General features: G+C 27.2%; 1 long non-coding RNA gene across 1 annotated transcript in view; it reads left to right on the forward strand.

Moving 5' to 3' along the window:
* LOC119630258 (uncharacterized) overlaps window positions 1-22040 on the forward strand; it is a 36037-nt gene extending 13997 nt beyond the window's left edge. The window contains exon 6 of the long non-coding RNA XR_005246054.2: window positions 45-22040. This is a non-coding gene — a long non-coding RNA (uncharacterized LOC119630258). The remainder of the gene's footprint in view (window positions 1-44) is intronic.
* Window positions 22041-22398: the final 358 nt, after the last annotated feature.

Below are 22398 nucleotides of genomic sequence, written 5' to 3' on the forward strand. Positions count from 1 at the left end.
TTAGTTGTCGGTTTGTTGCCTTTAATAATTTATTTTATTTACAGAAAAGTAGCAATAACAGTTTAGAAAACAATGTCTACAGAAACAAAACTTTCTAAAAATTGAGTTTAAAAAAAGCATTATCCCTCCATATAGAATTAATATATTTTTGTTAAATCATGATCTCTGTAAGCTATTACATAAATCTATTTTATAAGTAGACATACTATGCCTAGATATAACTTTGTATAAGAATGAGGGGATTACCATAAATTTTGAAAACTATTGTATACAGTATATGTATATTAGTACTTATATGGTGTTCTGTTATAACTGTCATTTATTTTCTGATAGAGTATTCAAACTGAATTTGACAAAATTAAAGATTGGTATTGTAATGTTTACAGTGAAATCCCGTGGATTACAATATGATTTGCATTCCAACCCATAGTAGTAGTTTACTGATGCTGGAACAACAGTGAGTGAGGGTTAGAAATTAATATTTAAACAATATTTGAAACAATTAATAGGACAGAATATCAAAGATTTTTTAATTAATTTTATGTTTATCCTTTTTAAATACTAACCATTTACTGATGATGAATATAATTTTTTGAATATAATTGTATAATATAATATTTGTTTTCATAGTATACATGTTTAAATATATCCATGTTTATAACCAAAATTACCGTAGTATGAATTTTTATTTATTATGTATAGTATACTTTTTCAGTACACTTAAAAACCTTTTTGTTAAAAAACTCGTAACAGTAGGTATCATTGTAGTTTGAAGGAAATTAAAATTTATATAATAAGTGCTTCATTGTTTTCTTTAAAATTATAATTTTAGTCTTTGTTGGCTTGAACGAAACATTAAAACAAGAAAAAATTTCATTAGGTTTAAATAAGATAAAGATAATTACTAAGTTCTGTATACAATCTTAAGAAAACATAGAATCAGGAAATAAGGCCAATTGTAAAAGGCATACACATCTGTATTGCCTGAGTAACTTTTTGTTTTCATAAATTATAACTAGTTTAAAAAATCTATGATGACCAAAGCCAGTACATGTAAGTGCTTTAACAAATTAGTACAACAATAATGATGACAAAATATTTCATAAATGTTTCTATGCATCTAAGACAATCCAAAGATATTCTACAGATTACATGAAATGGACTTTAATATATGGTTCCTAAAATTAAAATTATGAAACATATTACTTACATTATATTTAGTTCGAAAGTGCACATCACTTTGCTAATTACGTTTAAATAATATAGGTAGATAGCTAATTTCTTACAAAAGCAATTCTGACTATAACAGAGTAAAATATGAGTAGGCAATAAGTATATATCTTATCATTTATTCATTAGTTTTCGTTTTGTAATTAGGAAAACTTCAACTTACAAAGGGGAATTCTAACTTAAGCATATTCAAGTAAGCAATCTTAATTTTTAAAACAAGGTCGGGTTTGTTCGAACATTTACAACTCGAGAACGGCTCGACCGATTTTCATGGTTTTTGATTCGTTTTATTTGTCTCCGTCCCGAATTGGAAAATACCGATTAAAAACATTGGAAATTTTACGAAAAAATAGAAGGAAAGACCTGTTCATCCCGTTGATACGGTAAATTCTCCCCTCATGTTAAAGAACGTATTTAAATAACGGTTTCGGATCGACAAGATACATCCACAATATTATGATAATAGCGTATTTTAGATTTTTTTTAAAATAGGCACCTATCTACCTACCTGCTCACTTACCTACTTAATGGAAAGGGATTGATATACTGGTTGTCAAATATCTAAGCGTGCGTTCCACTGAAGTAGGAAACCTGGTCTATGGTGCGTTCCGATATTTATATTGTATACAAATTAAGGAGAAAATATGTCAAGCTATGATACGCCTGGATTGTACTGCCTTAATGACAAAGTGATATTTACTTCAGCAAATCAGCAAATGTGATAAACATTGCGGTCGATCGGTGTGAATATTATTTCTAGTTAAAAGGTACTAATTCCTATGTTTACAAATATGTTATCACCATCAAAAAATAAGAACTAAAAAACTGCAATAGGACGCAAATAGGTTCACTAACCAAAAGAAAATGCTATTTATCTTCTATATTAATTCAGTTCTTCTTCGTAATTATTACTTTGTTCAGAAATCTAGCGTAAGACAATCTATAATAAGTTGATAACGAATTATTTGATAAACATTGCGGTTGATCGGTGTGAATATTATTTATAGTATAAGAGTAATAATACCTATGTTTACAAGTATTTTATCCAGCTATCAAAAAATTAAAGCGAATAAAAAACTGCAATAAGACGCGAATAGGTTCACTTACCGAAGGATAGTTAGTATTTAACTTTCACATTTAGTTTGTTTTCGAAATTATTTACTTTGTTCAGAAATCTGGCGTTAGACAATCTAAAGGTAGTAAGTAGATAACGAATTATTTGATAAACATATCGGATGATCGGTGCGAATATTAATTCGAGTTATAAGTTACTATTTATCAAATATTTTTATCAAACTTTCAAAAAATTTAAGGAATTAAAAAACTGCAATAGGACACGACTAGGTTCACTTACCAAAGTATAATTGTTATTTATCTTCTATATAAATTTACTTTGTTTTCGATATTATTTACTTTGTTCAGAAATCTGGCACTAGTTAATCTAAAAGTATTGATAACGAATTATTTGATAAATATTGCAATTGATCGGTATGAATATTATTTAGAGTTAAATGGTACTATGTAATTCCTATGTTTACAAATATGTTATCAAACTATCAACCAATTTAATGAACTAAAAAACTGCAATAGGACGCGAATAGGTTCACCTACCAACGGATAGTTATTATTTAGCTTGTATATGAATTTAGTTCTTTTTCAAAATTATTAACTTGGTTCAGAAATTTGGCATTAGATGATCTAAAATTAGTTGATAATTAATTATTTGATAAACATCGCGGTTGATCGGTATGAATATTATTTCGAGTAAAACGGTACTAATAACTATGTTTACAAATATGTTATCAAACTACCAAAAAGCTTGAGGAACTGAAAAACTACAATAGGACACTTAGGACAAATAGGTTCACTTATCAAAATATAATTATTATTGAGCTTCCATATTTTTTTTTTTTTTCGAAATTGATTGCTTTGTTCAGAAATTTGGCGTTAGATAATCTATAATCAGTTGATAACGAATTATTTGATAAACATTGCGGTTGATCGGTGTGAATAGTATTTCTAGTATAAGAGTAATAATTCCTATGTTTACAAATATGTTACCAAACTACCAAAATTTTAAGGAACTAAAAAACTACCGTAGGACACGGTTAGGTTCACTTACCAAAATATAATTGATAATGGACTTCTATATAAATTTACTTTGTTATTGAAATTATTTACTTTGATCAGAAATCGGGCGTTAGATAATCTAAAAGTAGTTAGTTGATAACGAATTATTTGATAAACATTGCGATTGATCGGTGTGAATATTGATCAAACTATCAAAACATTTAAGGAACTAAAATACTGCAAAAGAATGGGAATAGGTTCACTTACCTACGGATAGTTATTAATTAGTAGCTTCTATGTAAATTTAGTTCTTTTTCGTAATTATTTACTATGTTCAGAAACCTGGCATTAGCTAATCTAAAAATATTGATAACGAATTATTTGATAAATATTGCGATTGATCGGTGTGAATATTGTTTCTAGTTAAAAGGTACTAATAACTGTTTACAAATATGTTATCAAACTACCAAAAAGCTTAAGGCACTGAAAAACTGCAATAGGACACGATTAGGTTCACTTACCAAAATATAATTGATAATAGACTTCTATATAAATTTACTTTGTTATTGAAATTATTTACTTTGATCAGAAATCTGGCGTTAGATAATATAAAATTAGATAATAACAAATTATTTGAGAAAAATTGCCGTTGATCGGTATGAATATTATTTTTAGTTAAAAGGTACTAATAACTATGTTTACAAATATGTTATCAAACTATCAAAACATTTAAGGAACTAAAAAACTGCAATAGGATGGGAATAGGTTCACTTACCTACGGATAGTTATTATTGAGATTATATATAAATTTAAATGTTTTCGAAATTATTTACTTTGTTCAGAAATCTGGCGTTAGATAATCTAAACTTAGTTGATAACAAATTATTTGATAAACATTGCAATTGATCGGTGTGAATATTGTTTCTAGTTAAAAAGTATTAATAACTATGTTTACAAAATATATGCTGTCAAACTACCAAAAAAGTTAAGGAACTAAAAAACTTCAATAGGACGGGAATAGAATTATTTACCAAAATATAATTGTTATTTAGCTTCTACATAAATTTAGTTTTTTTTTCGAAATTATTTACTTTGTTCAGAAATCTGGCGTTAGATAATCTAAAAGTATTGATAACGAATTATTTGATAAACATTGCGATTGATCGGTGTGAATATTGTTTTTAGTTAAAAGGTACTATTAACTATGTTTACAATTATGTTATCAAACTATCAAAACATTTAAGGAACTAAATAATTGCAATAGGACGCGTATAGGTTCACCTACCAACGGATAGTTATTATTTCGCTTCTATATAAATTTACATGTTTTCAAAATTATTTACTTTGTTTAGAAATGGAGCGTTAGATAATCTAAACTTAATTGATAACGAATTATTTGATAAACATTGCGGTTGATTGGCGTGAATATTATGTCTACATAAAAGGTACTAATTAGTATGTTTACAAATATGTTATCAAACTATCAAAATATTTAAGGAACTAAATAATTGCAATAGGACGCGTATAGGTTCACCTACCAATGGATAGTTATTATTTCGCTTCTATATAAATTTACATGTTTTCGAAATTATTTACTTTGTTCAGAAATCTGGCGTAAGATGATCAAAAATTATTTGATAAACATTGCGGTTGATCCGTGTGAATATTGTGTCTAGTTATGTTATCAAACTACCAAAAATTTAAAGGAACTAAAAAACTGCAAAATGATGGGAATAGGTTCACTTACCTACGGATAGTTATTAATTAGTAGCTTCTATATAAATTTAGATATTTTTCGAAATGATTTGCTTTTTTCAGAAATCTGGTACTAGCTAATCTAAAAGTATTGATAACGAATTATTTGATAAACATTGCGGTTGATTGGCGTGAATATTATTTCTACATAAAAGGTACTAATTAGTATGTTTACAAATATGTTATCAAACTATCAAAACATTTAAGGAACTAAATAATTGCAATAGGACGCGTATAGGTTCACCTACCAACGGATAGTTATTATTTCGCTTCTATATAGATTTACATGTTTTCGAAATTATTTACTTTGTTCAGAAATCTGGCGTTAGACAATCTAAAGGTAGTAAGTAAGTAGATAACGAATTATTTGATAAACGTATCGGATGATCGGTGCGAATATTAATTTGAGTTATAAGGTACTATTTATCAAATATTTTTATCAAACTTTCAAAATATTTAAGGAATTAAAAAACTGCAATAGGACACTACTAGGTTCACTTACCAAAGTATAATTATTATTGAGCTTCCATATAATTTTTTTTTTCGAAATTGTTTGCTTTGTTCAGAAATTTGGCGTTAGATAATCTATAATCAGTTGATAACGAATTATTTGATAAACATTGCGGTTGATCGGTGTGAATAGTATTTCTAGTATAAGAGTAATAATTCCTATGTTTACAAATATGTTACCAAACTACCAAAATTTTAAGGAACTAAAAAACTACCGTAGGACACGGTCAGGTTCACTTACCAAAATATAATTGATAATGGACTTCTATATAAATTTACTTTGTTATTGAAATTATTTACTTTGATCAGAAATCGGGCGTTAGATAATCTAAAAGTAGTTAGTTGATAACGAATTATTTGATAAACATTGCGATTGATCAGTGTGAATATTGATCAAACTATCAAAACATTTAAGGAACTAAAATACTGCAAAAGAATGGGAATAGGTTCACTTACCTACGGATAGTTATTAATTAGTAGCTTCTATATAAATTTAGAACATTTTCAAAATTATTTACTTTGTTCAGAAATCTGGTACTAGCTAATCTAAAAGAATTGATAACGAATTATTTGATAAACATTGCGATTGATCGGTGTGAATATTGTTTCTAGTTAATAAGTACTAATAATTATGTTTAAAAATACGTTAACAAACTATCAAAACATTTAAGGAACTAAAAAACTGCAATAGGATGGAAATAGGGTTCACTTATCTACGGACAATTATTAATTAGTAGCTTCTATATAAATTTAGATCCTTTTCGAAATTATTGACTTTGTTCAGAAATCTGGTACTAGCTAATCTAAAGGTATTGATAACGAGTTATTTGATAAACACTGCGATGGATCGATATGAAAATTATTTTTAGTTAAAAAGTACTAATAACTATGTTTACAAATACGTTAAAAAACTATCAAAATATTTAAGGAACTAAAAAACTGCACTAGGACGTAAATAGGTTCACTTACCTACGGATAGTTATTAATTAGTAGCTTCTATGTAAATTTAGTTCTTTTTCGTAATTATTTACTATGTTCAGAAACCTGGCATTAGCTAATCTAAAAATATTGATAACGAATTATTTGATAAATATTGCGATTGATCGGTGTGAATATTGTTTCTAGTATAAGAGTAATAATTCCTATGTTTACAAATATGTTACCAAACTACCAAAATTTTAAGGAACTAAAAAACTGCAATAGGATGGGAATAGGTTCACTTACCTACGGATAGTTATTATTTAGATTCTACATAAATTTAGTTTTTTTTTTCGAAATTATTTACTATGTTCATAAATCTGGCGTTAGATAATCCAAAAGTATTGATAACGAATTATTTGATAAACATTGCGATTGATCGGTGTGAATAGTATTTCTAGTATAAGAGTAATAATTCCTATGTTTACAAATATGATACCAAACTACCAAATTTTTAAGGAACTAAAAAACTACCGTAGGACACGGTCAGGTTCACTTACCAAAATATAATTGATAATAGACTTCTATATAAATTTACTTTGTTATTGAAATTATTTACTTTGATCAGAAATCTGGCGTTAGGTAATATAAAATTAGTTAATAACAAATTATTTGAGAAAAATTGCGGTTGATCGGTATGAATATTATTTTTAGTTAAAAAGTACTAATAACTATGTTTACAAATATGTTATCAAACTATCAAAACATTTAAAGAACTAAAAAACTGCAATAGGATGGGAATAGCCTCACCTACCAACGGATAGTTATTATTTCGCTTCTATATAAATTTACATGTTTTCGAAATTATTTACTTTGTTCAGAAATCTGGCGTAAGATGATCAAAAATTATTTGATAAACATTGCGGTTGATCGGTATGAATATTATTTTTAGTTAAAAAGTACTAATAACTATGTTTACAAATATGTTATCAAACTATCAAAACATTTAAGGAACTAAAAAACTGCAATAGGATGGGAATAGGTTCACTTACCTACGGATAGTTATTAATTAGTAGCTTCTATATAAATTTGGATCCTTTTCGAAATGATTTACTTTTTCAGAAATCTGGTACTAGCTAATCTAAAAGTATTGATAACGAATTATTTGATAAACATTGCGATTGATCGGTGTGAATATTGTTTCTAGTTAAAAGGTACTAATAACTATGTTTACAAATATGTTATCAAACTATCAAAACATTTAAGGAACTATAAAACTGCAATAAGATATAAATAGGTTCACTTACCAAAAGATAATTGTTATTTAGCTTCTACATAAATTCATTTTTTTTTTTTCGAAATTATTTACTTTGTTCTGGCGTAAGATAATCTTAAAGTAGTTGATAACGAATTATTTGATAAACATTGCGATTGATTGGCGTGAATATTATTTCTACTTAAAAGGTACTAATTAGTATGTTTACAAATATGTTATCAAACTACCAAAAAGCTTAAGGTACTGAAAAACTACAATAGGACACGATTAGGTTCACTTATCAAAATATAATTATTATTGAGCTTCTATATAATTTTTTTTTTCGAAATTGTTTGCTTTGTTCAGAAAGTTGGCGTTAGATCATCTATAATCAGTTGATAACGAATTATTTGATAAACGTTGATCGGTGTGAATAGTATTTCTAGTATAAGAGTAATAATTCCTATGTTTACAAATATGATACCAAACTACCAAAATTTTAAGGAACTAAAAAACTACCGTAGGACACGGCCAGGTTCACTTACCAAAATATAATTGATAATAGACTTCTATATAAATTTACTTTGTTATTGAAATTATTTACTTTGATCAGAAATCTGGCGTTAGGTAATATAAAATTAGTTAATAACAAATTATTTGAGAAAAATTGCGGTTGATCGGTATGAATATTATTTTTAGTTAAAAAGTACTAATAACTATGTTTACAAACATGTTATCAAACTATCAAAACATTTAAGGAACTAAAAAACTGCAATAGGATGGAAATAGGGTTCACTTATCTACGGACAATTATTAATTAGTAGCTTCTATATAAATTTAGATCCTTTTCGAAATTATTGACTTTGTTCAGAAATCTGCCGTTAGATAATCTAAAAGTATTATTGATAACGAATTATTTGATAAACATTGCGATTGATCGGTGTGAATATTGTTTTTAGTTAAAAGGTACTAATAACTATGTTAACAAATATGTTATCAAATCATAGAAACATTTAAGGAAATAAAAAACTGCAATAGGACGCGAATAGGTTCACTTACCAACGGATAGTTATTATTTCGCTTCTATATAAATTTACATGTTTTCAAAATTATTTACTTTGTTCAGAAATCTGGCGTTAGATAATCTAAAAGTATTGATAACGAATTATTTGATAAACATTGCGATTGATCGGTGTGAATATTGTTTTTAGTTAAAAGGTACTATTAACTATGTTTACAATTATGTTATCAAACTATCAAAACATTTAAGGAACTAAATAATTGCAATAGGACGCGTATAGGTTCACCTACCAACGGATAGTTATTATTTCGCTTCTATATAAATTTACATGTTTTCAAAATTATTTACTTTGTTTAGAAATGGAGCGTTAGATAATCTAAACTTAATTGATAACGAATTATTTGATAAACATTGCGGTTGATTGGCGTGAATATTATGTCTACATAAAAGGTACTAATTAGTATGTTTACAAATATGTTATCAAACTATCAAAATATTTAAGGAACTAAATAATTGCAATAGGACGCGTATAGGTTCACCTACCAATGGATAGTTATTATTTCGCTTCTATATAAATTTACATGTTTTCGAAATTATTTACTTTGTTCAGAAATCTGGCGTAAGATGATCAAAAATTATTTGATAAACATTGCGGTTGATCCGTGTGAATATTGTGTCTAGTTATGTTATCAAACTACCAAAAATTTAAAGGAACTAAAAAACTGCAAAATGATGGGAATAGGTTCACTTACCTACGGATAGTTATTAATTAGTAGCTTCTATATAAATTTAGATATTTTTCGAAATGATTTGCTTTTTTCAGAAATCTGGTACTAGCTAATCTAAAAGTATTGATAACGAATTATTTGATAAACATTGCGGTTGATTGGCGTGAATATTATTTCTACATAAAAGGTACTAATTAGTATGTTTACAAATATGTTATCAAACTATCAAAACATTTAAGGAACTAAATAATTGCAATAGGACGCGTATAGGTTCACCTACCAACGGATAGTTATTATTTCGCTTCTATATAGATTTACATGTTTTCGAAATTATTTACTTTGTTCAGAAATCTGGCGTTAGACAATCTAAAGGTAGTAAGTAAGTAGATAACGAATTATTTGATAAACGTATCGGATGATCGGTGCGAATATTAATTTGAGTTATAAGGTACTATTTATCAAATATTTTTATCAAACTTTCAAAATATTTAAGGAATTAAAAAACTGCAATAGGACACTACTAGGTTCACTTACCAAAGTATAATTATTATTGAGCTTCCATATAATTTTTTTTTTCGAAATTGTTTGCTTTGTTCAGAAATTTGGCGTTAGATAATCTATAATCAGTTGATAACGAATTATTTGATAAACATTGCGGTTGATCGGTGTGAATAGTATTTCTAGTATAAGAGTAATAATTCCTATGTTTACAAATATGTTACCAAACTACCAAAATTTTAAGGAACTAAAAAACTACCGTAGGACACGGTCAGGTTCACTTACCAAAATATAATTGATAATGGACTTCTATATAAATTTACTTTGTTATTGAAATTATTTACTTTGATCAGAAATCGGGCGTTAGATAATCTAAAAGTAGTTAGTTGATAACGAATTATTTGATAAACATTGCGATTGATCAGTGTGAATATTGATCAAACTATCAAAACATTTAAGGAACTAAAATACTGCAAAAGAATGGGAATAGGTTCACTTACCTACGGATAGTTATTAATTAGTAGCTTCTATATAAATTTAGAACATTTTCAAAATTATTTACTTTGTTCAGAAATCTGGTACTAGCTAATCTAAAAGAATTGATAACGAATTATTTGATAAACATTGCGATTGATCGGTGTGAATATTGTTTCTAGTTAATAAGTACTAATAATTATGTTTAAAAATACGTTAACAAACTATCAAAACATTTAAGGAACTAAAAAACTGCAATAGGATGGAAATAGGGTTCACTTATCTACGGACAATTATTAATTAGTAGCTTCTATATAAATTTAGATCCTTTTCGAAATTATTGACTTTGTTCAGAAATCTGGTACTAGCTAATCTAAAGGTATTGATAACGAGTTATTTGATAAACACTGCGATGGATCGATATGAAAATTATTTTTAGTTAAAAAGTACTAATAACTATGTTTACAAATACGTTAAAAAACTATCAAAATATTTAAGGAACTAAAAAACTGCACTAGGACGTAAATAGGTTCACTTACCTACGGATAGTTATTAATTAGTAGCTTCTATGTAAATTTAGTTCTTTTTCGTAATTATTTACTATGTTCAGAAACCTGGCATTAGCTAATCTAAAAATATTGATAACGAATTATTTGATAAATATTGCGATTGATCGGTGTGAATATTGTTTCTAGTATAAGAGTAATAATTCCTATGTTTACAAATATGTTACCAAACTACCAAAATTTTAAGGAACTAAAAAACTGCAATAGGATGGGAATAGGTTCACTTACCTACGGATAGTTATTATTTAGATTCTACATAAATTTAGTTTTTTTTTTCGAAATTATTTACTATGTTCATAAATCTGGCGTTAGATAATCCAAAAGTATTGATAACGAATTATTTGATAAACATTGCGATTGATCGGTGTGAATAGTATTTCTAGTATAAGAGTAATAATTCCTATGTTTACAAATATGATACCAAACTACCAAATTTTTAAGGAACTAAAAAACTACCGTAGGACACGGTCAGGTTCACTTACCAAAATATAATTGATAATAGACTTCTATATAAATTTACTTTGTTATTGAAATTATTTACTTTGATCAGAAATCTGGCGTTAGGTAATATAAAATTAGTTAATAACAAATTATTTGAGAAAAATTGCGGTTGATCGGTATGAATATTATTTTTAGTTAAAAAGTACTAATAACTATGTTTACAAATATGTTATCAAACTATCAAAACATTTAAAGAACTAAAAAACTGCAATAGGATGGGAATAGCCTCACCTACCAACGGATAGTTATTATTTCGCTTCTATATAAATTTACATGTTTTCGAAATTATTTACTTTGTTCAGAAATCTGGCGTAAGATGATCAAAAATTATTTGATAAACATTGCGGTTGATCGGTATGAATATTATTTTTAGTTAAAAAGTACTAATAACTATGTTTACAAATATGTTATCAAACTATCAAAACATTTAAGGAACTAAAAAACTGCAATAGGATGGGAATAGGTTCACTTACCTACGGATAGTTATTAATTAGTAGCTTCTATATAAATTTGGATCCTTTTCGAAATGATTTACTTTTTCAGAAATCTGGTACTAGCTAATCTAAAAGTATTGATAACGAATTATTTGATAAACATTGCGATTGATCGGTGTGAATATTGTTTCTAGTTAAAAGGTACTAATAACTATGTTTACAAATATGTTATCAAACTATCAAAACATTTAAGGAACTATAAAACTGCAATAAGATATAAATAGGTTCACTTACCAAAAGATAATTGTTATTTAGCTTCTACATAAATTCATTTTTTTTTTTTCGAAATTATTTACTTTGTTCTGGCGTAAGATAATCTTAAAGTAGTTGATAACGAATTATTTGATAAACATTGCGATTGATTGGCGTGAATATTATTTCTACTTAAAAGGTACTAATTAGTATGTTTACAAATATGTTATCAAACTACCAAAAAGCTTAAGGTACTGAAAAACTACAATAGGACACGATTAGGTTCACTTATCAAAATATAATTATTATTGAGCTTCTATATAATTTTTTTTTTCGAAATTGTTTGCTTTGTTCAGAAAGTTGGCGTTAGATCATCTATAATCAGTTGATAACGAATTATTTGATAAACGTTGATCGGTGTGAATAGTATTTCTAGTATAAGAGTAATAATTCCTATGTTTACAAATATGATACCAAACTACCAAAATTTTAAGGAACTAAAAAACTACCGTAGGACACGGCCAGGTTCACTTACCAAAATATAATTGATAATAGACTTCTATATAAATTTACTTTGTTATTGAAATTATTTACTTTGATCAGAAATCTGGCGTTAGGTAATATAAAATTAGTTAATAACAAATTATTTGAGAAAAATTGCGGTTGATCGGTATGAATATTATTTTTAGTTAAAAAGTACTAATAACAAACATGTTATCAAACTATCAAAACATTTAAGGAACTAAAAAACTGCAATAGGATGGAAATAGGGTTCACTTATCTACGGACAATTATTAATTAGTAGCTTCTATATAAATTTAGATCCTTTTCGAAATTATTGACTTTGTTCAGAAATCTGCCGTTAGATAATCTAAAAGTATTATTGATAACGAATTATTTGATAAACATTGCGATTGATCGGTGTGAATATTGTTTTTAGTTAAAAGGTACTAATAACTATGTTAACAAATATGTTATCAAATCATAGAAACATTTAAGGAAATAAAAAACTGCAATAGGACGCGAATAGGTTCACTTACCAACGGATAGTTATTATTTCGCTTCTATATAAATTTACATGTTTTCAAAATTATTTACTTTGATCAGAAATTGAGCGTTAGATAATCTAAAATTAGTTGATAACGAATTATTTGATAAACATTGCGGTTGATTGGCTTTAATATTATTCTTACTTAAAAGGTACTAATTACTTGTTTACAAATATGTTATCAAACTATCAAAACATTTAAGGAACTATAAAACTGCAATAAGATGTAAATAGGTTCACTTACCAAAAGATAATTGTTATTTAGTTTCTATATAAATTTAGTTCTTTTTCGAAATTATTTATTTTGTTCAGAAATCTGGCGTTAGATAATATAAACTTAGTTGATAACAAATTATTTGATAAACATTGCGATTGATCGGTGTGAATATTGTTTCTAGTTAAAAGGTACTAATAACTATGTTTACAAATTTATATTTATTTATTTATTTATTATTAAAAAAAAAGAACACAATATTCCTAACCTAAAAGTACATGTTATTATCCGCAACATGCTTCGTCAGCATGTTTACAAATATGTTATCAAACTATCAAAATATTTAAGGAACTAAAAAACTCCACTAGGACGTAAATAGGTTCACTTACCTACGGATAGTTATTAATTAATAGCTTCTATGTAAATTTAGTTCTTTTTCGTAATTATTTACTTTGTTCAGAAACCTGGTATTAGCTAATCTAAAAGTATTGATAACGAATTATTTGATAAACATTGCGATTGATCGGCGTGAATAATATTTCAATTTTAAAGGTTCTAATAACTATGTTTACAAATATGCTATGAAACTATCAAAAAATTTTAAGGAACTAAAAAACTTCAATAGGACGGGAATAGAATCATTTACCAAAATATAATTGTTATTTAGCTTCTATATAAATTTATATGTTTTCGAAATTATTTACTATTGTTCAGAAATCTGGCGTTAGATAATCTAAAATTAGTTGATAACAGATTATTTGATAAACATTGCAATTGATCCGTGTGAATATTGTTTCTAATCAAAAGGTACTAATAACTATGTTTACAAATATGTTATCAAACTATCAAAACATTTAAGGAACTAAAAAACTGCAATAGGATGCGAATAGGTTCACTTACCAAAATATAATTGTTATTTAGTTTCTATATAAATTTAGTTCTTTTTCGAAATTATTTACTTTGTTCAGAAATCTGGCGTTAGATAATATAAAAGTATTGATAACGAATTATTTGATTAACATTGCGATTGATCGGCGTGAATAATATTTCTATATTAAAGGTTCTAATAACTATGTTTAGAAATATGCTATGAAACTCTCAAAAAATTTTAAGTAACTAAAAAACTGCAATAGGATGGGAATAGGTTCACTTACCTACGGATAGTTATTATTTAGATTCTATATAAATTTATATGTTTTCGAAATTATTTACTTTGTTCAGAAATCTGGCGTTAGATAATCTAAACTTAGTTGATAACAAATTATTTGATAAACATTGCAATTGATCCGTGTGAATATTATTTTTAGTTAAAAAGTACTAATAACTATGTTTACAAATATGTTATCAAATTATCAAAACATTTAAGGAACTAAAAAACTGCAATAGGATGGGAATAGGTTCACTTACCTACGCATAGTTGTTATTTAGATTCTACATATATTTAGTTTTTTTTTCGAAATTATTTACTTTGTTCAGAAATCTGGCGTTAGATAATCTAGAAGTATTGATAACGAATTAATTGATAAACATTGCGATTGATCGGTGTGAATATTGTTTCTAGTTAAAAGGTACTAATAACTATGTTTACAATTAAGTTATCAAACTACCAAAAAATTCAAGGAACTATACAACAAGGAACTATAACAGGTTATATATAATTTTTACGAAATTATTTATTTTGATCGGAAATCAGGCATTAACTAATCTAAAAATATTGATAACGAATTTATTTAAAAAACGTTGCGATTGATCGGTATGAAAATGATTTCTAGTTAAAAAATACTAATTAGTATATTTACAAATAATAATATGTTATCAAACTATCAATAAAATTACGGAACTAAAAAACTACAATAGGACTCGAATAGGTTCAATTACCAAAGGTCATTGCTATTTAGCTTCTATATTAAAATAATTCTTCTTCGAAATTATTTACTTTGTTCAGAAATCTGGCATTATCTAGTCTAAAAGTATTGATAACGAATTTATTTAAAAAACGTTGCGATTGATCGGTATGAAAATGATTTCTAGTTAAAAAATACTAATTAGTATGTTTACAAATAATAATATGTTATCAAACTATCAATAAAATTACGGAACTAAAAAACTACAATAGGACGCGAATAGGTTCAATTACCAAAGGTCATTGCTATTTAGCTTCTATATAAATTTAGTTATTTTTCGAAATTATTTACTTTGTTCAGAAATCTGGCATTATCTAGTCTAAAAGTATTGATAACGAATTTATTTAAAAAACGTTGCGATTGATCGGTATGAAAATGATTTCTAGTTAAAAAATACTAATTAGTATATTTACAAATAATAATATGTTATCAAACTATCAATAAAATTACGGAACTAAAAAACTACAATAGGACGCGAATAGGTTCAATTACCAAAGGTCATTGCTATTTAGCTTCTATATTAAAATAAGTCTTCTTCGAAATTATTTACTTTGTTTAGAAATTTGGCATTAGCTAATCTAAAAGTAGTTGATAGCGAATTATTTGCTAAAAATTAAAGATAAAACCTAATGGTGATAAAACAATAAATTTCCATCTATTGATCTTTATTGTTGTAATCATCTTTACAAATAAATCCTGACCTATAATATTTGTGATAGGTAAACATAAAATATAAAAAAAATAATTCAGCTGATATAGCCTTGTATGACCATTCAATATACTCGTGCATCATTCCATTGGATAATTCTATCAATCGTATATTAATGAATACCTACATAATAATATGTTCGGTTGTTATACATATTTATTTTAATGTATATATATGTAATTATATAAGTGTACAGATATGTATGTACTGGTTCATGGTATTTCTGTAAAGATGTGACGTTGTGGTATTTTTGGTAGGTTTATCGTTATTTATGACTCATGAATGCATTGATTCGGGATAATAAGTTAAGAAAGAGATAAAATTTACATGTGCGTCATTATTGAGTTTTATTGAAGTGAACGTGATTGATATTTACTTTCCTTGGGGAATTCATACAAACGATAAATCGACATAAATACCTTTTAAATAAGCCATCAGTGCACCGCTGCGTAAACTTATACAATTTTGACTTCTAGCGAGTATTTGGCCTAATTGCTTCGTACTATATAAGGTTATAACAAGTTTCGACCCAAAATATTTGTTACCTAGTCCAATTAAATTTTATAACTAGAATCAATCTATAGTTCTTAGGTTTAAATGAATTCTTGCTTGCAGATTCATCCGATGTGAAATTAAATTGCACATATCAATTAGCGGTTTGCGTTAACAATGCATCCAGTACACTTAACATAATGGGCACTTGTCGTTTGTATGTTATGTGAACATATTGGTTTTTGGGCTTTGCATTACTTTGTTTGATTGTCGGATTGTTAACTGAGTTAACTGTTATGAACGAACATCACGTTGCACTGGTTATTTAAATGGCATGAATATTCAAAGTTTTTTCAGATTTAGCACCCCTAGCTAGCTAGCCCTCTTCGCGAAAGCTAAATTCTTTAATTTCAAAGTTTCGTTCGATTATCTCAACAGCTGAATCCATGCGATTTATTTACAGAGCAAAACCTAAAAAAAACCTAAATCGGGATGTATAAAACAAAGTACCTATTAGTGTAAAAATTATTTCCAACGGCTCTGGCTTTTAACATAACCTAGAGTACAATAACCACGCGTCGCATGCAAACTATTAGGTACCTATCTGTCATGGTGTTCCGAACATTATCATGTTTGATTCGACTGCTTTCAAATCATTTAAAACATAATATTAAATGTATCCTTCCAATTATTTATATTTCAGAAGCTGTAAACGTTAACAAATAACATTATAACTTAATGTAATTATTTGCCAACGCTTGTTCTGCAGAGCCCGTTATGATTGCATCGTTTCATCGTTCTAACGGCGGATGGTTGGTTGCATCTCGTATCCCGTTTACCGGCAAACAAAACTTAAAGATCTCGAGACGAGTTGAGGACGCGGGGGGCTCCTTAAATATTGATCAGCGTTAATGTTTCATCGTAACTTTTCGAAAAGTTATCTAAACATTTCAAGGTATATTATAGTTTACCAAAAATAATATAAATATTATAGTACTCTGGGACTGCTAATTAAAAACAAAACCAATAACGTTTTACGCTAAAATTAATACGACGTTAACTAATTTGGCGTCTCTAAAAATCTAAACACCGTGAATAACTCGACATTAAATGAAGTTAAAAGCAACTTTAGCAAGGATAAATTTTACTATACTACTACATACAAAATTAACCCGGGTAATTAGTACATAACACCACCTAATTTGAATAAAAGAAATTCGGTAAATCCGGTTCCGGTGTGTTAGATTCAAAGAGCAATAGTTAAGTGGAACTAACCAAATCAGAAAACAAAAAAGAAAACAAAAGCTAGATTTAGGAGATACAATAATTGTTTACAATGTTTGATTTTCAGATGTATTTTTTTATCTCGGAGTCGGCAGGCAGGGTTTTCGTGGCACGGATACGATAGGCAGCGATATTTCAAATACCTTGCGTTCAGGAGCCGACTTATAGTGGAAATAGGCAGGCGTGAAAACAGTTTTAATTTTAAACAATGTTTTTTTTTGTAAATCCACTTTTTTTATATAATGTTTAAAATCTTATTCCGCTAAAAAAACTTGTCTTTGTGATGCATAAAATATTGTGTAAATTTTAAAATCACCAAACCAAATTACCTAAATAAAGATCTAATAGTAGTAGCATATCTTTTATTCAATTAAAACAAATGATTTTCAGGTTCACTATGCATATATTGCGTAGTAAAAAAATATGATTTCAGTACTATTTTCAGGATTTGAAACTAAATGCAGTATATACCGGGCGATGACTAAATAGGTTTTTTTTTAAAAAGATCTAATAAGTCAGGTAAATTATAAGTAATTTTTTTAATTACGAAGCTTTCTTAATATTCTTTAGATGGAAAATAGATTAATAAAAAATTAAGAAAAGGTATTTAAAAGGTATCTCCAGCTTAGGTCGATCCTTTAGAAAAACTTTTTTAATGGTTTTTAAAATAAAATTAGTTGCTTAATATTTGATAAGCGAAGAGAGCCCATGCTTGGTTAGCACAGGGTAATAGGGACATGTATATGACAGGAAATATTTTGAAGGTGTGTACAGAAAACTAAGCTGCAAAGTGGTTGCTAAACAATAAAACTGTATGCTTAATTTGGTAAATAAACACAGGCTTAGGTTGAAATTATTATAAAAAGATTAGATATATATTTAATTAGATGTATGCAGCTAAAGTTACCACAACTTAAAGCAACGGGTTTTTTTAAGTTATTCATAGGTTAATAAAACACTACACATACACTGATCTACTGTTATAATTACTTTGATGAGGCTGTAATTTAACGATAATAAACTTTAGAAAATTTATTGGAATTTTTTGGACAAACTTCAGATATATCTATATCTCATTCTTCTGTATTGTTTGTTATTTGGTAATTGTGGAACATTGTTTTAAAAAGCAATAAAATATGATTGATGAACAATATTATGACTATATATAATGGAACACATACATACATATTAGATAGACTAGGTATGTCAAATATTACATTAAAATCACACTCATCTAGCTTATCTCATTCATAATTAAACATTACAGAAGAATACACAAGATGTTTGCTACAAAGAGCAAATATTTATATTACAGAATATTTAACTTCTAAAGAAGCAGGAGGTTAGGTAATAGGGAATAAGGTTATTGAAAATTTAGTATCTATCGCTGTTATGAGTGCTTACAGATTAGGAGGATTACAGATTAGGTTAGATAGTCGCTCAACAAATAAAACTTAATTTTTAATAACCTGCTTTAAACTTCAAAGCTTATATTATAATTAAGTTCGCTTAAATGTAATATAAGTGTCATGCGGCAGATATCTACTGAGTTTCTTGCCGGTTCTTCTCAGTGGATGTTAGGTTCCGAACCGGCGGTAGTGTTTAAAAAATGGTGTGCATCGGTTCGCGTAAAATCTGATAATAATAAAAATCAGTTAAAAATATTTGGTACTAATAAAAGTACAATATAAATAATAATATAAAAATAATACAAAAAAAAAACAAATTTATTTTAAAAAAACAAATTAAATTAAATTTAAATAATAATAAAATCAGTTAAAAATATTTGGTACTAATAAAAATTGAATCTTGTTCGAAAACAGTAATATATAAAATTAAATAATAATATAAAAATAATACAAAAAAAAAACAAATTAAATTTAAAAAACAGTAAAAAAATCGTGCAAAATAGATTTAAAACATTATTAATATGAACATGAAATTTAATATCGAGACATATTTTAGAAAACTAAAATACATGCAAAATACATAATTATATAAATAACAATTCCCAAAATTTTTACGTTATACGCATAAAAATTCAAAATACATAATTTGTGATGCTGGTTTTACTATCCACAAAAAGTCAATGAAGTTGGGTGCTGTAAAAGGTAAAGGAAGAGCCCTACGATTCCAAAAATATATCGTCTTGAGAAAGGAATTTAAACAAACTAACGAAAGTGTTTTATATTGTTCCGATTTCTGCAATATAAAGCATAGTTATGTTTTTTTTTATATATAAACAGGATAATCAACCTCAAATGCATTTTATTAATTTTATGGAAAAGTTAACAGAAGATTACACCAAACATTTACAATTTACAAAAAGTACTAATTCCACACCAAATTTAGCTTTGGTCTAAAAAATATTTTGCTCTTAAAAATGAATAAAATTGCAAGATTTTAAAGTTACAGAAATCTGCAAGTACAACCAAAAATATCATTCATAAATATTTCAAAGTAACTATGTCTTAATTTGTATTATCTGTTGATAAAATGTATTTTTCCGTATTCAAAAGTACGATTATAGATTTTGACGCTGGAAATTATGGCATTTGCAATTGCCATCGTGAAAACAGGAAGAAATTGCTACTAGGAGACTGCGGGTATTTATCTTGAGCCTGTCTGTACACGGCCGCGACTTCCAGAAAAAAGTTTATTAAACTGAATTTATACGACGCTGCATTTTGAAGAACATCCTACTCATACTCAGTACTACATGGTCTGAAAATAGAATACATAATTAACCACATATTGTCTTCTCGCATTAAGTAACTGTATAATCATCGCATAACTGTATAATCTCAAAACTTACTAATTTTACAGGAGAGTGTTTTAAAGGTTTTAGATGTGATTTAATATTAACCATGTTTGCAACATTTATTTTTTAATTTTTTAATAGCTACATTTTCTGTCTTTTAAAGTAAGATAAAAATATGTATAAATTTTGTTCATAGTAGTTAAAACATAGATAATAAAAATAAAAAAACTAAAACTAAACTACGCTCTTTTGACAGTATTTATGAGATACCAAATGGTACTGGTGATACTGGTGATATCAAATGATTCCGCATATTAACTCAATTTCGAATATTTTTGGATATTGTACACTTTTAATGCGAAAACATGATATGTAGTTTTGTACGAGAGATTTGTGTACCATTACAACAAGCCCAATCACAAAGAAATTGAAGAGTATTTTTATTATTCACAATACCCATAGAATTTGCCTCAACGAGCAAAAAAAGGTATGTTGTAAATGTTACAAATATGAATTTATGAACAGTATTTTTTAGAGGTGGTTTTCAATGGGATTTCGTCAATATTAACTTAATCAAGCCAAAATAATCAAGAATAAAATAATAAATAAATAAAAGTAAATTAATTTATTTCACACGATTAACATTCAAAAACTAAACGCGTAATTTGTCTTTAAAAAAAAAATACAAAGTAAAAAAAAAAATAACATGAAAATCCAAAATAATTTTTCTATCTGCACCGGATTCCAAAATTTTATCTATAATTTTTTCGGCTTCATTTAGCTGTCGACTATCTATATATAGATTATTTGGAAAAATTGTTAAATGTGTCTTGTGTTGTAATTAAGTCCCTTGTTTGCTAATTTCTTGAAAAAAAATATTTTTACATCTAGTTGTGGTGGTCTAATCTGCTGGGCTTGTTTGTCGGCTGGTCTCTGTAAAAGCTTTCATTTATTTCAAATTGTTCAAGAATATGTATAGAGAGTTCTGCACTATTTTTTTTTATTAAAACCTTCTTCGTTTGTTTATCATTAACATTTTTCAGTTTGTATTCAATATCAGCAGATAAAATTGTGAAACCTGCATTAATGTATTTTGTTATCCCGCAAGTGCATTGTTATGAATTAAAAAGGTTTTATTTGTATGTTTTGGTGTATAACATATGTGGTGTATAATATACTACACATACATAGTTATTGAATAGTTTTGTGGCTATGAGATGTTAGCTTTCTCTCTACTTAGGTATTTTGTTTTTAAAATCGTTGCCATCGTTGCCTCGTTAAATCGCTACGATCTTCAAATTCTTAAAGTAAAAATAATGTAAAAAATTAAAAATAATTCGTAAATAAATGTAAAATATAGTTAAAGCGAAAACGCACACCCAATAAAATAAATAAATAAACTTACCTTAAAACCTATTACATTGTTTTATTTCCTCTCCATAAAACACGGAACTTATTTCACCTGATGGATAAAATAAAAATAACCATACATATGTAATAAAATAATCGTAATTATAGTGAAATGAAGGTGAAATAGGTTTCAAAACGCTACACCAATTAAGTAAGTAAGAAGGGTCATCGTACCCTCTTACGGGGGTACGGAGCGGGCCTCCGGACATACCCCATTGCCCGGACCATGAACTCCCTGCACCAATTAGGTACTTTTTTGTTTATTGCTTAGATGGGTGGACGAGCTCACAGCCCACAGGTGTTAAGTGGTTACTGGAGCCCATAGACATCTACAACGTAAATGCGCCACCCACCTTCAGATGAA

This window comes from Bombyx mori, chromosome 22, assembly GCF_030269925.1.
Source record: "Bombyx mori chromosome 22, ASM3026992v2".
Taxonomy (NCBI): domain Eukaryota; kingdom Metazoa; phylum Arthropoda; class Insecta; order Lepidoptera; family Bombycidae; genus Bombyx; species Bombyx mori.